At 43.0% G+C, this 14,843-nt stretch overlaps 1 pseudogene; it reads right to left on the bottom strand.

Moving 5' to 3' along the window:
* Positions 1-8,592, bottom strand: part of LOC127656751 (protein-cysteine N-palmitoyltransferase HHAT-like) — a 47,739-nt pseudogene extending 39,147 nt beyond the window's left edge.
* Between the last annotated feature and the right edge of the window lie 6,251 nt (positions 8,593-14,843).

Genomic DNA, 14,843 nt, shown 5'->3' with positions numbered 1-14,843 from the left:
TGGTTAACCAAAAACAGAATTTAGTTATTTAGTAAGCATACACCTTAATGAATATGACTTCATAATGTGTCCCTAATGTGTCTTTAATGTATGAAGAAACTGCAACAGTTTCAGTGCTCCTCGGTTTAATAATATGGGCACTTTAGTACATCACAAGTAGTTTTCAACCAACTTCTTTCTGGTGTCCTACGAAGGAGTTCAAGAACTTCAAGGCTCGAGTTTCAAAATGGATGAAATGTTCTTGAATGTTGGTCTTGTAGTTGGAAGATGGCCTTACTGATAAAGCATAATATCTAACATCTAATATGTCTTCATCCCCTGCAATGCAGTGCCAGTTTGGAGTTGTTTCTGCCCTGTCCTCCTAACTACATCTTTTTTTCTTTCAATTTCTCAGGATGGACCTCTCATCACCTCGACAGAAGATTTTCCTGCAGGGTGCACTGCCAGGCAAGGATCTTACCGCACTTTCTCTCTCTCTCTCACACACACACACACACACACACACACACACACACACACACACACACACACACGTTGTGTTTCCATGTTTTATGGGGACTTTCCATAGACATAATGGTTTTTATACTGTACAAACTTTATATTCTATCCCCTAAACCTAACCCTACCCCTAAACCTAACCCTCACAGAAAACTTTCTGCATTTTTACATTTTCAAAAAACATAATTTAGTATGATTTATAAGCTGTTTTCCTCATGGGGACTGACAAAATGTCCCCACAAGGTCAAAAATTTCGGGTTTTACTATCCTTATGGGGACATTTGGTCCCCACAAAGTGATAAATACACGCTCACACACACACACACACACACACACACACACACACACACACACAAAGAGAGAGTTGAGAAAAGAAATTGAATATGGAAACAGAAGTGAGACCACAGTGTCATCTAGTGGTCACACTGTGTTTGGACAAAAATTCTACCAATATTTAAGAAGGGCTTGTTTTTAGAAAGATCCCAAACTGTAATATTGCAATGTTGAGGGCCAATAAATATAGAGCAAATAATAAAAAAAATTAAAACATGTTAGAATGATGTCTATTTAATACATTTTCTTGGCCTAAGGTTGGCTTTGTGCTCGATTAATGAAGGTCAATAGTTGTTCACAGACACAAACACTGAAAGGTGAATGACTGTATTACTTAAGGTCACATGTTTTCAATTAACTTTTAATTTTAATTTCTATTAAAGCTTTATATGGTGTCAGACCTAAATTCACTGTGCAAATACAAGTGCCAAGAGAACTTGGAAGTTATAACTTTGAAAACAATAGGTTACTATCGTAACCCCGGTTCTCTGAAACATCGAGTGGAGAGATCCACCTATGGGAAGGGCATCCGCACCTGACCTCTGCAGAAGCATCCAATTGCACCAAGTCTGGCCTGACAGACAGAAGCGCGTGTCCAATGCTCGGTAAGGGACCCGCCCCTTACCAAGTGCATAAAACACTAGTACGCGCTATCTTACCTCAGTGAGCATATTCGCTTCTCGTGCAGCAAGCGGGGCAAGCTTGGTGGATCTCTCCACTCAATGTTTCAGAGAACCGGGGTTACGATAGTAACCTATTGTTCTCTTTCATCATCTCGTGTTCGAGATCCACCTATGGGAGATATGGACAGCTCCCCGATTGCCCAATACACTACAATGAGGCCCTGAAAGCCAGAGGACGGTCACCTCGAAAGGCGGTGCATGACACGTCACACGGAAACCACCCCACAAAGTGAGGAAGCCACTTTAGCAACAAAGAATAGCATATGGTAACATGCATTCGTGAATAAACCTGACCGCACTATCATGGTGAATATATGGTGCCAGGTGCAGAGTAGAAAGATGCTTAGTGACTTTAAAGTGCTGGACTAGGCAGCCCAGACTTAAAGAGGGGTGGAGGGCCTAAGAGCACAAAGCTACAAAGAGCCGACACCCAGGACAGAATGAGCTACCGGGGTTCTGGTAACATCTAGCCGGTAGTATCTGGCAAACGTATGGGGAGAGGCCCAGCTTGCAGCGGCACATATGTCCTGCAAAGAGACTCCCTTAAATAGAGCCCAAGAGGCAGCCATACCTCTAGTGGAGTGAGCTCTGATGCCCTCTGGGGGCTGCACTCCCTTTGATTCATATGCCAAAGATATAGCTTCCACAAGCCAATGAGAAAGGCTTTGCTTGGAAATGGGGTTCCCTGAGTGCGGGGGGCCACAAGAGATGAAAAGCTGGTCGCCTTTTCTAAACGAGCTGGTCCTGTTTAAGTACGCCCGCAGGGCACGTACAGGACACAAAGCATTCAACCTCTGATCCTCTGTGGAGGAGAAAGGAGCTGGGTGGAACGCGGAAAGCTCAATCACCTCACACGTGAATGCCGGGAAGCATTTTGGCATAAAGGCCGGGTTGGGCCTGAGAAAAACCTTATCTCCATTGAGAGAGAATTTAGTGCACGAGGGATGAACAGAGAGTGCATGCATATTACTGACCCGCTTGGCAGATGCCAAGGCCAAGAGCAAAGCTGTCTTGAAAGACAAATTCTTAAGGGAAATACTCCCCAGGGGCTCAAACGGCTGTTGAGACATTGCGTCCAGCACCATGGAGAGGTCCCATTCAGGAACGACTCTCCACACATGAACCCCACATGACATGCAGCGATAGCCGCTAAATAGACCTTAATAGTGGAAAAGGATCTTCCCTTGTCCATAAGGTCCTGCAAAAAGCATAAGATGTCGGTGATTGAGCACTGATATGACGTTACCCGTCGCCCTTCACACCACTCTTTGAACACCCGCCACTTACAGTCGTAAAGAGACCGTGTTGAAGAGGCTCTGGCACACCGAATGGTGGCCACAACACGTGGGGGGAGCCCCAATGTGTTTAAGTTGGCCCTCTCATGGGCCAGGCCCAGAGGGCCACCCTGTCCGGGTGCGGGTGATAAATTTCCCCGTTCGCTTGAGACAAAAGGTCTGTGCGAAATGGGAGGGGCCATGGCTGGGCATACAGCAAAGGGATAATCTCTGAGAGCCACGGCGCCTTGGGCCACCTGGGAGCTATCAAAATCATGGTCAAGCTCTGTTCCCTCACCCTGGCCAGAGACGGCGTTATGAGGCAAAGGGGAGGAAATGCATAGAGCAGCACGTTGGGCCACGGGTGGGCCAGTGCGTCTATGCCGAGGGGGGCGTCCTCATCCCGTAGCGAGAAGAACATAGGACAATGGCCGTTTTCACGCGAGGCGAAGAGATCTACGGTTGGCTGGCCGAAACTCCTCCACAGTAGACACACTATCTGAGGATGGAGGAGCCAGTCTCCGTAGAGCGGGTTTCCCCTTGACAAGAGGTCTGCGCCCCTGTTCAGTATGCCCGGGACATGGGTCGCCTGTAACGACAGGAAATGCCGCCTGCTCCATACTAACAGCCTGTGAGCGAGAGCATGCAGCTTGGAGGAGCGCATCCCCCCCTGGCGGTTGATATATGCTACAGCTGTCGTGTTGTCGCAGCGCACCAGCACATGATGCCCCTGCAAGCGGGGCAGAAAGTGATTCAGAGCCTTCCACACAGTGAGGAGCTCTAAATAATTTATATGGGCTGAGTGAAGTGTGCTTGGCCACACACCATTCACTGTTCTGCCCTCTTGCGTGGCTCCCCATCCTGTTAAGGACGCGTCTGTCGTCACTACTTTCCGCAGCATAATCGCCCCGAGAGGGGTCCCATGCGCGTTCCTCCAGTGGCGCAGCGCTGCTGTGCACGAGCGTGTCACTGTGACAGAGCGGCGGAGATCGCTTAAAGGGCTGAGATGAAGAGTTAAAACCCACTTCATGAACGCCCTCATTCTCAGAAGGCCCAAAGGCAGGACATGTATAGCCGCAGCCATAAGACCCTGTAGCCTGAGACATGCGCGAAAATGTATTCTCGCCCCTTCTTTGAATTGTGAGAGGCAATTCATTAAGGAGAGAATGCGCTCTTGTGAGAGACGCGCGCGCATTGTAACCGAATTCAGCTCCAAACCCAGAAAAGTAACTCTCTGCGCGGGAGTGAAATTGCTCTTGCTCACGTTCACTCTGAAGCCGAGCGCTGTGATGTGAGCGAGCACACGGGCAGTGTTTTGCATGACGATCTCTCTCGAATCGGCTATAATCAGCCAATCGTCTATGTAAGTCAGGATTTTGAGCCCCGCTATTCTCAGGTATATTCACCCTGCTTCCGCACACGTACAAAACACTCTTGGACTGAGTGCTAGGCCAAATGGAAGTACTGTGAATTCGTAACATATGCCTTGGAAGGCGAAACGAAGAAACTTCCTGTGTGGCGGGTAAACGTTGATGTGAAAAAACGCATCTTTCAGATCGATCGACGTGAACCAATCGCTCTGTTTTATTGCACGAGAGAGAACATTGTGGGTTAACATTCTGAAATTGTATTTCCTTAAATGTTTGTTCAACACTCTGAGATCCAGAATAGGATGAAGTGAACCGTCCTTTTTTGGAATCAGGAAATGACGGGAGTAAAAACCCTGTTGACATTGATGCGGAGGTACCACTCGCACCGCCCCCTTCTCGAGAAGAGAAGAGATCTCGTCTTTCAGAATATGCGCGGAGCTCTCTTCTGTGTGAGAAAAGATAACTCCGCTGAAACGTGGCAGTTTTCTGGCAAACTGAAGTCTGTAGCCCTTCGTAATGGTGCGAATCACCCATTCTGGGGCAGACACAGACTGCCAGGCTGTCACGTGTGACGTGAGAGAGCCCACACTCACCGGCGAGTTGCCTAGGGCAGGCAATACAACCGGATCGTTCATTTGTGATACAATGGCGCCATCTAGTGGACAACTTAGGGGGCGACATGTAGAATTTCAGGGGAACAACAGCACTTGGCAGAGCTTTCGCTCTCAGTGTTTGATATTTTTGTTTTTCTTGTTTTTTTGTTGTTTTTATTTTTGAAACACACACAGGGAATTGAACCTTTATTGAATGTGTGTGAAGTGGTTTGTGCAAACTGTGAAGAGACTGTGGTTGAGCACTTTTCAACAGTGGAGGGGCACACCTGGACAGTGAATTTCCCCCCAGTTCTGGAACTGGAAGCTGGGAGGGAATTTTTTATGGACCACACCTGAACTTGTGACATGTCCATATTGAACTGGGGTTGGGCACCCGAACGAGGGAAAAGGGGCCCTCGAGCTGAGAACTTCCTCCTTTTGGGTAAAGGGGGGAAAAAACTCAAGCTTGTGTCCACTGGGCTGGTCGCCTGAAAACCTGGACCGAGAAGCCCCTGGAGCTGAGCATCAGGTAGGCCTCTTCCTCTTCCCGTCCGACGGGGTAGAGTGGGTGGGCTTTTTCGCTGCAGCCGCAGCGAAGGATGTCTTACCCCAGGGCTTAGGAGGATGGTTGGGCTGCTGGCTAGGCTGCTCTGGGTGGCCTGCTGCGAGCCTTAGGCCTGGCTGTATTACGGTACGGCCGTCCTGTGGCTGGGGCCTGAGGGGGCCGTGCGGGGGGCTGGTGTGGAGTGGCCTTTCTAGGCAGGCACAGTTTAAACGCCTCATCCTCCTTCTTCTTATCATCGCACCGCTGTTGCATAAGTGCAACAGCAGGGCCAAAAAGAGCCTGGCCTGGTTCCACTGGGGCTCCTGCTATGCGTCTTTTCTCACTGTTGGGCAGACCAGAGAGATTGAGCCAGAGGGCCCGTTCCCCCACAACACATAGGGCCATGGAGCGTCCGCCGGCTTGGACGGCCTACCGGGTGTTACGAAGGACCAGGTCGTTCACGATCTGAATTTCCTTCCACAGCGTCGCCGATGGCACGCCTTTCTCCAAATGAGTGCTCACGTCCTCCAACATTTAGAGCCCGTACCGCGAGAGCCGAGGCCTTGTACGAGGCCTGGAAGACAGATGCTGAGAAGCGGTCCATCTTATTAGGGAGAACTGGCTTAGGAGGGGCCAGTAACCCTCCCTGCGAGGGGTTAAGGTGTCTGGCGATCGAGGGCTCGATGGTGGGAGGGTCGCCCATGCCACACGCTGCCATATCCTTAACCTCCAGACCCGCTAAGCCGTGCTTAAGATCTAGTGGGTCCTTCCAATAGAGTCGCATGTGCTTAGCGCACACAGGGAGTACAGGCATGAGCTGCTTCCTAGGACCGGAAGGGGGACCTAGGAGTTTGCCGTCATACACAGCCCTCTCTTGGTCGGCGGCGTTCTGGAGGGCCGGCCATTCCATGCCGAGATGAGCGGCCGCTCGCTCTCACACCTTGAGAAGGACCGCATGTGGCAGTGTAGTCGAGCCGCTAACCGGGGGAGCTTGGGCGGAAGGGGTGGTTAACTCGTCGTCCGAGCCCTCAAGTATAGCGGGGTCCTCGTCCTCGCCTGAGCCGGGCGGCTCGTCGTCGAACGAGGAAATACCGGGAAGGATTTCCTCGAGTAGGCCCTCGTTAGACTGGTCAGCCCAACTGAGAGCAGGCATGCTCTGGGAAGTCCCCGGAGCTGTAACGCTTTCACCTACTCCAGCGTCCGAATCGTAATGATCGTCTGTGCCTTGAGAGGATGCAACCTTGAGTCTTCGTCGAAGAAGCTTCCTAGGCAGGGCGAGGCAATGGGTGCAGTTCTCAGGAAGTGAAAGCGCTTCCTGCGCGTGTCTTAGTCCCATGCACACCACGCAGAAGGGATGGGCATCCCTCGTGGCAATGAGTGAACCGCAGGCGGCAGGGCATGCACGCGACTGCACGTCCGGTGGGTTACCGGAGAACTTGTGATCCATTGGAGAGGTGAAAGTTGATAAACAGGCAGGCAGCCTGAGCAAATCCAGGTAGCAAGCGTGGGTGGCTTGCAACCCGAAATAATCGCAACTAAACGCAACCGTCTGACAATCACGCCTGGCGGAGTCTGATCAAATGGATATTTCCTCCTGTTGACTGTGGTGAAGTCAGCGAAAACCGTAGAGCTGCGAAGCAAAGAGGTTGCGAGAAGCGAATAACAACTGAGGTAAGATAGCGCGTACTAGTGTTTTATGCACTTGGTAAGGGGCGGGTCCCTTACCGAGCATTGGACACGCGCTTCTGTCTGTCAGGCCAGACTTGGTGCAATTGGATGCTTCTGCAGAGGTCAGGTGCGGATGCCCTTCCCATAGGTGGATCTCGAACACGAGATGATGAAAGAGAACCACTTTGAAATCAGCTCACTGTTTTACATGTCTATATAGTCTAATTGTTTTTACACTCACTGAGCACTTTATTAGGAGCACTATGGTCATAATAATGTGCCTGACTTCTTCAACTGTTGTAGCCCATCTGCCTCAAGGTTTGACTTGTTGTGCATTCTGAGATGCTATTCTACTCACTACAATTGTACAGAGTGGTTATCTGATTTACCGTAGCCTTTCTCTCAGCTCAGACCAGTCTGGCCATTCTCTGTTGACCTCTCAACAACAAGGTGTTTCTGTCTGCTGAACTACCGCTCACTGGTTGTTTTTTGTTTTTGGGACCATTCTTAGAAAACTCTAGTTGTGAGTGAAAATCCCAGGAGATCAGCAGTTACAGAAATACTCAAACCAGCCTGTCTGGCCCTAACATTCAAGCCACGATTGAAATCACTGGGATCACATTTTTTCCACTTTCTGATGGTTGATGCAAACATTAACTGAAGCGCCTAATCCGTATGTTGTTATGCATTGCACTGCTGCCACACAATAGACTGATTATTTAATCACATGAATGCATAGGTGTACAGGTGTTCTTAAGTGCTAATTGAGTGTATATAAATCTGAAGTCAGCTAGGTGACCATCCTTTGAAATGTTGTTTAATTTGACCAGAGCTTTTGCAATGGTTAAAAGACAAAGTTATCTTTACATGTACCATTGATTTCACCCACCAATCTGGTTTACGGAGTATTTTCTTCTCTAAGCACATGAAGATGGGCCTAGTTTGAAGGTTTATTATTGCACTTATTCTGAGTGCCATGTTTTGGTCGAAAGAGATAAAATGGGTGCTGTGTGTTGCCTTTTGCTGACCTGAGATCTTGTCACCCCTCAAAATGACAGCACAACCTTTTCAACCCCCTTAGAGTCAGCAGTTAACAGGACAGGAACGGGCTATTTTCCTCACATAAGAGAGTGGCCCCTGGCGACCTGTCCAGGGTGTCCCCCGCCTTTCGCTCAGTGTTAGCTGGGATAGGCTCCAGCCCCCCGCGACCCTGTACACAGGATAAGCGGTTGACGATGGATGGATGGATGGAAGAGAGTGGCCCTTCTCAAACTGACATGTTATAAAATAAAGTCAATGTGAGCATTTAAAATTAACTGCATAGTATATTTATTCTGGATAAATTCAAGTCAACAAGTATATGATACCAATTTATAAACTGTTTTTACAAACACCTGACGTAATGGTGGAGTGGAGATTGTCTAGTGGTTAAAGATCTGGGTTGGTGGAAGTTGATATACAGCCTCTGAATTACTGAGATTAATATTTCATCTTTTCAACCTCCCCTTTTTCTGAAGCTTTGGAGAACTTGTGCAGCTGGTAGAAAGAATACAGATGTGAGGAGAAGGAGAGAATCTAGTAGGCTGTAATCTCCCATTGAGGTGGAAATGCCTGCTCTTTAGGAGTCATGAAAGCTGAGAAAATATCAGAAAATCAGAAAAACAAGGCCAAAACTAAGCTTAAACTGTGACTTTATAAAAGAAGGCATGCATTTTTTTTCTTCAGATAATGTAATGGAAAATGTCTAAGATGAGTTGTTCATGGACCATTAAATTAGGCTACTCTTGTCAGAATACATCACAAAAACAGTACATCTAAAATAGCTAGCCATATTAAGCAAAGATTTCCTTCTTCATATCACCATTAAACCACGTCCCACTCTTCATCTGCAAGACATGCTGGATAATACAAAATTTGCTTTACTATACTACTGTATAAATTTACCTTGGCAAAATTTAAACTTAAAATATAAAACATATAAACAAAATGCAAGATTATTTCTAGAACCCCGAAATAAAAAAAGAGTTCAGTCAGTCAGGGTCCAAAGTGTATCAAGATTTATTTATTTGTTTGCTGAGAGAAGCTGCCAGTCACCGCTTTAAAGAGATTAAAGGGTATCCTTATAAAAAGTAATCCTGTAAATGACCATATAACATTAAATGTTTCAATATTATTTTAGCATATTCATTTCTGTTACTCACAAATAAACAGAAAAACTCTTCTACCCATTAAACTCCGCCTTCTGTTTTCCAGATTTGCCACACCTCTTGCTCCTGATTGGCTAAAATGTCAAAAACGTAATCTTTGAGTACTTTTAGAGCTCCATGCTTTTAACCCTGTGAGTGCCTTAGAGGTGGAGTAAGCAATTCCTGAGAAAGACTGTTGATATTTGAACTCTACAGCCAAACAAACACTTCCCTTCAGTACTCCTTCAGAAGCTCCCCCAAATTCACACACGTGCAATAGTGTTGTGTGGATCAATCCGATCCAATCTGTTTATTATCCCATTTACAGAGCCAGGGCAGAGTACAAACACCAGATATTTTTTGAGCCCACACACAGAGCGGACAGCTAGCAGACCGTGAAGAGATATTCGCAGAATCTGACAAAAAGTTTAGTGGATTCAAATTACTTACTCCACTTTTAATTAATTTTGGCACTGCCATTATTTTGCAACATTATTCCAATTACAAGATATTTGTAAATGTATAATTGTTCTCATATATCCCCACTTCTTATTAGGCTTACACTGGTAGAAAGTGCTGTTTGGCCTCTTAAACTTTGCCGCCGGCAGGTCCGGGAGGAGGCACTATATGGCATGTCGTTTTAACACTTAGACAATGAAGTCCCTGGATGCACAAGTTAGGCATATGTGGTATCATTAGCTTTGAATCTGAACTTTTGCATTATAGTTACATAAAATAACAAAATAAGGCCTTAAAACATTTTTGCCCCAACTAGAGTTTATGTTGTAGAAATGTATTAATTAATATATAAAGTCCTTCACATAGCACTTAAATAGACAAGTCCTATATCAAATGAAAAAAAAGTGACCTAATCAAGCCTGTTCGTTCTTTTCAGATGGGATGTGAAAATTAATTAGCCTACATCATACACAGTAATTACATCAAATACACTTTCTTTACACAAGAAAGAAGTCCCTAACATTATCCGATGTTTGGACATTTTAATGTGTATAATGGTTAATCTGATCTCATCTGGAAAATATAAATGTTTAACATGTCAAAAGCCCCTGATTACTGACTATCTGATACCCTCTTTGAAAGTCCATGGTGCAATGCAGCTCCTTGCCACACACTAAAAGAGCAAGAGAAGGAATCCCACTACAAATTCACAGACAGGGACCAGATCCAGGAGTGGTTCGTGTTCCGGATCTTAATTGGTCAAAAAATGGAGTGGTGCAGAGAGCGAGCGAGAGAGAACTTGTAAACAAAGAACATTTGTAGGAAAGGTAAGATATCAAAGTCAAGAAACTGTGTGTGATATCTGAAAGAAGACAGGCCATCACATTGTTGTGTGGTAAAGGACAGCAACAAACTGAGTATAGCTAGTGTTGAAAGGATAGATAGATAGATAGATAGATAGATAGATAGATAGATAGATAGATAGATAGATAGATAGATAGATAGATAGATAGATAGATAGATAGATAGATAGATAGATAGATAGATAGATAGATAGATAGATAGATAGATACAGGCATGCTCTGGAACATATTCTTGTGAAGGACATGCTTAATGCATTCCTGGGAGGAATTAAAAACAAATATTCTTTTCAAAATAAAAGTCCCTAAACATTATTCTTATGACAAGGGACTATTAAAGATATAAAGGGTCGGTATAGGGATCTAACCCCAGACTAAAAAAGTATAATATCAGAAGAAAGGTAAGGTTAAAATTAGTAAGCCTTACTAAAAATTAGTAAGCCTTACTATAGTAAGCCTTACTAGTTCCATTCTGGAACTATATTCTATTAATATCTTTGGTTTAAGCCATTTTGTTGTACTTTTTTTTTATCCAGTACACCTCCTTCTTTCGCTGTTGGGTGTTCTTTCACTATTGTATCTTCTTTTCACAGTCGATTACTTTCTAGGTCTGAAATCTTAAGGCTTGCAACTGAATGTTCTCTAAAATGAGAATATAATATTTTGTCTGGCGACCCAGATAACTAATCAATGGAATCAAAGATGTTCCTTTATTCATATCCTTTGGGATATTCATATCATTTTTGTTTACATTAAACAACCTACAAACCTCCGCTTTAATACCCCTCAGAAATCTATTGCTATAACCTCTAGGTCTGAGGTATTGAAAAAGTACCAATGTTGCCTCTTCAACATCTTCTGGTTTGGAGCAAATTCTATGAAATCGGATCAATTGAGATTTAATAATACCCTTAACGTATGTTTAGTGTGAACATTATTTTTGTGGAAAGTGCATGTGTGTCAGTAGACTTAAAAAACACCTTTGTACCATTCTCCCAACCACACCTTTAAAAGAATCTTGGGTGTCTATGTCATATTCCCTGTAGTCTTTTGTTTTTGTACTTTTATGTTGAAATTCTTGTTTAGTTCCTGTTAGTTTTGTTGTCCTTTGTAGTTCTATACCTTGATTGGTTCTCAAAGATAATTTCTCATTCCCTGATTGATTCCCCAGGTGTTCCTCGTTCCCTTGTTTGTTCCCTTGGTTATTTAAGCCCTTGTTTCCCCCCAGTTCATTTGTCAGTTCTCGCATGTTTCGTTATTCAGAGTTTTCTTGTTCATTTTAATAAAGCTGCACTTAGAGCCTCATTCTTTCCCTGCCTCGTCACAGTCTAAAAATTCAAATCTTTCTCTTTGGAGGTTGTACTTGATAGTGATACTGGGATGATGTGTATTTAAAATCTACAGTACATTTCTGAAAGACAGTTTGCTCCCAGTCTGCCATTAAAATATTTGCATAAGCTGGGGCAAATTTCTTTCCCATAGCTGTGCCATGTATTTGGTAATAGTGTTTAGAATTAAATACAAAATAATTTCTATTTAGACCCATTTCCAGGAGTGACAGAATGATCTCATCACATCTTCCTGGATCTGGATATCTCAAAAATATGTTCTTTACTGCCTTGAGTCCCAATGCTGTATCGATGTTTGTATAGAGGCTATCGATATCAATAGGAAACAAAAATGTATTTTCAGTATTTCGAAATAAGTAACTAAATAAGTCTCTGTACAAAATGATATGTATCCTTTATGTAACCTTATGTATATTTGGTAAGAGATAAAACTGACATGAACACGGATTATCTGGTTCTATATGATACACCAATTACTTTTTATTAATATATTTTTTCTCATAAAGAACATTTAATACTGTTTTATACTCTTATGTGTTTTTGGGTCTCTTCCTGTAATGAATTTGAAAGATGCATAGAATGTTTTACATTACTTAATTGACAATTTGCTTCTAAAAGATATTGGTTACTATCCACAATTACTATGGCTAAACCTCTGTGCGCATGTTTTATAACAATATTCCGGTTTGATTTTAAAAACTTTTAGGCCCTGCATTGTTAAAATCAAACGTTATGTTAACCATAGAATCCTAATTATTGAAATGTCTAAAAAGAAAATGTCTATCGCTTTGAATAATTTTCCTAATAAAAAGAGAATAGTGATCTAACATTTTTGTTTTCTATGATATTGGTATAAGTTCCCTCTGAGTTCTGCATAGTCGACAAATGTAAGACCCTTCTCCAAAAGTTGTTCTTGGTCTCCAGGAAGAATAAATCACTTTGAAAAATCTGCAACAGTATGAAAGAGCAGTGGATTAATATCTGTTAATGTGTTGCATTTACATTTTTGCTCAATCGCTTCTGCTCAATTCTCAAATGAGAATATTTTTTTTCAAAACAATAAGATCAAAATTAAAATCTCTGACCAATTCATTTCTTGTTCACACCATAGTTGAATTTCTTATTAATTTAAGCAAATTGCAAGTGTTTTGGCTCGTGTGCAAATAGTACAGTTGTCTACAATTTGCACAATAACTAAATGCACATGGCTTGCTGATAAAACAGATGAGTTGATTCTCAGTGAAATTGTCGTACTCTTCACAACTTCTAAACATTCTTTCATCGTGTGAGCCATCACATGCAAAATGATCCATTTTACGTACTGTGAGGAGGTACGGTTTATTGTTTAGTTTTTTTTATTGCATGGATATAATTTTGTGGCAATTTTCTGTTCACTATATATGAAAAAAATAAATAAAAATGGACATGCAAATGTGCATTTTCTGTTTACATGTAACACATACAAAAATGAATTTACTGTATACATACAAATGAGCAAACTTTTCTGTGTACTACAGTATAGTACATTTTACTTTTCCAAGTAAACTTTTACCTGCTGTTGAAATTGGTCTCTGAAAAGCTCAGTGTGATAGACAATAGCATTCAGCTATACAAAACTGATATTCTTGTATAGTACAGTAAACAGTCAGTGTCAAAAAAAGTACAACAAAAATAACATTTGTATATAACCAAAATTTCCAGGGTTGACTGCCATGGTGAAAAAACATCTAAACATTTTGACCAGTATGGCTCATACGATGACAAAAACACTTTTCATTTTGGTGGCATTGGCCAATTTACTGACACAAGAACTAGGTTTGAAGCATGAATTAAATGTTTTGGGTGAGTTACTACATTTTGCATACATACAATAAAGTTGTGATGTCCCATAAAACAGTTGTGACAACTGCACTTACAGTTTAGAGAATATTAAGGCTGTTTCAAAAAATGAGCCAAAGCGATTGAGAATAACTGTATTCATTATGTATTCATTAAGCCTGCAGATTAATTTTTTTGTCGCCCTGGTAACTGATCAGAAAAATGTATAATGGGCACAAAAGTCCCAAAGATACATTCAACAACTGCTGTATCGCTTGCTTGATCAATGTTACTGGTTCTTGTTCCCTTAGACAATTATTTAAGCCCAAAGAGAGTACACATTATCTTGAGATGTCATTTTTTTCAGAACCCCAGTCACATGATAAAACGTGGCTCCCAGATAGCTATCCCAGTCACATGATAAAACGTGGCTCCCAGATAGCTGTCAATCTGATCTAAAGGGTCGGAAAATGAAGGAATCCAAGATAAATTGGAATTCCCAATATACTCAATTAGTTTGTTAAGCTTTAGATTCCAATCATTTATTTTCTTATTTGAATGGGTAACAGATCATTGTCTTAGCTTAACAGTCCAATTGGAGGGCGGTGGATCACTTTGGGGCTTGGGGGAGATTCAAGACGGGGTTTGGGCTAAGGACAATTGTCCTTTAAGTAATAACCGGTCATCATATTCTCTCCCGTTTGATCACCCAGTAGATCAACCACCTCCAGGACCCTTTTTATTTCTGGGGTTTCTTGACAAATTTCTGGATCTTTCGGGTCCTGTTCTGTAGGAGTGGGAAAAGAGAAAATTTGACTTGGTTGCAGTACCACCACATTATTTTTAAAAACTGGTTTAAATGCGTTAATTCCTAAAGTTGTCTTTGGAAGTTCCATTGAACTAGTTACCACCTCAGACTTCTGTTTGTCTACCCCCATGGGTTCTGCAGTCTGTTTTTTCCTCCTTGTCTGTACCCCGGCCATTTGTTTTGATCCTCTTGCTGTCCCTGTATTGTTGATGATGTTCTATGAACTTGAACCCAACGCAAATACAAATAAACTACTTTATGTGGGGTTATATTACCCAAAGGGCCTTTTGGCACTATTCCAGTATAAGTGGGCTTATCTGGATGTTCTTTTTTAAATGTATTTTTGTATCCCTTTTCTCACAATTTGGAATGCACAATTCCCACTACTTAGTCAGTCCTT

The sequence above is a fragment of the Xyrauchen texanus genome, chromosome 16 (genome assembly GCF_025860055.1).
Source record: "Xyrauchen texanus isolate HMW12.3.18 chromosome 16, RBS_HiC_50CHRs, whole genome shotgun sequence".
NCBI lineage: Eukaryota > Metazoa > Chordata > Actinopteri > Cypriniformes > Catostomidae > Xyrauchen > Xyrauchen texanus.
This window is presented reverse-complemented; position numbering and strand designations above follow the sequence as displayed.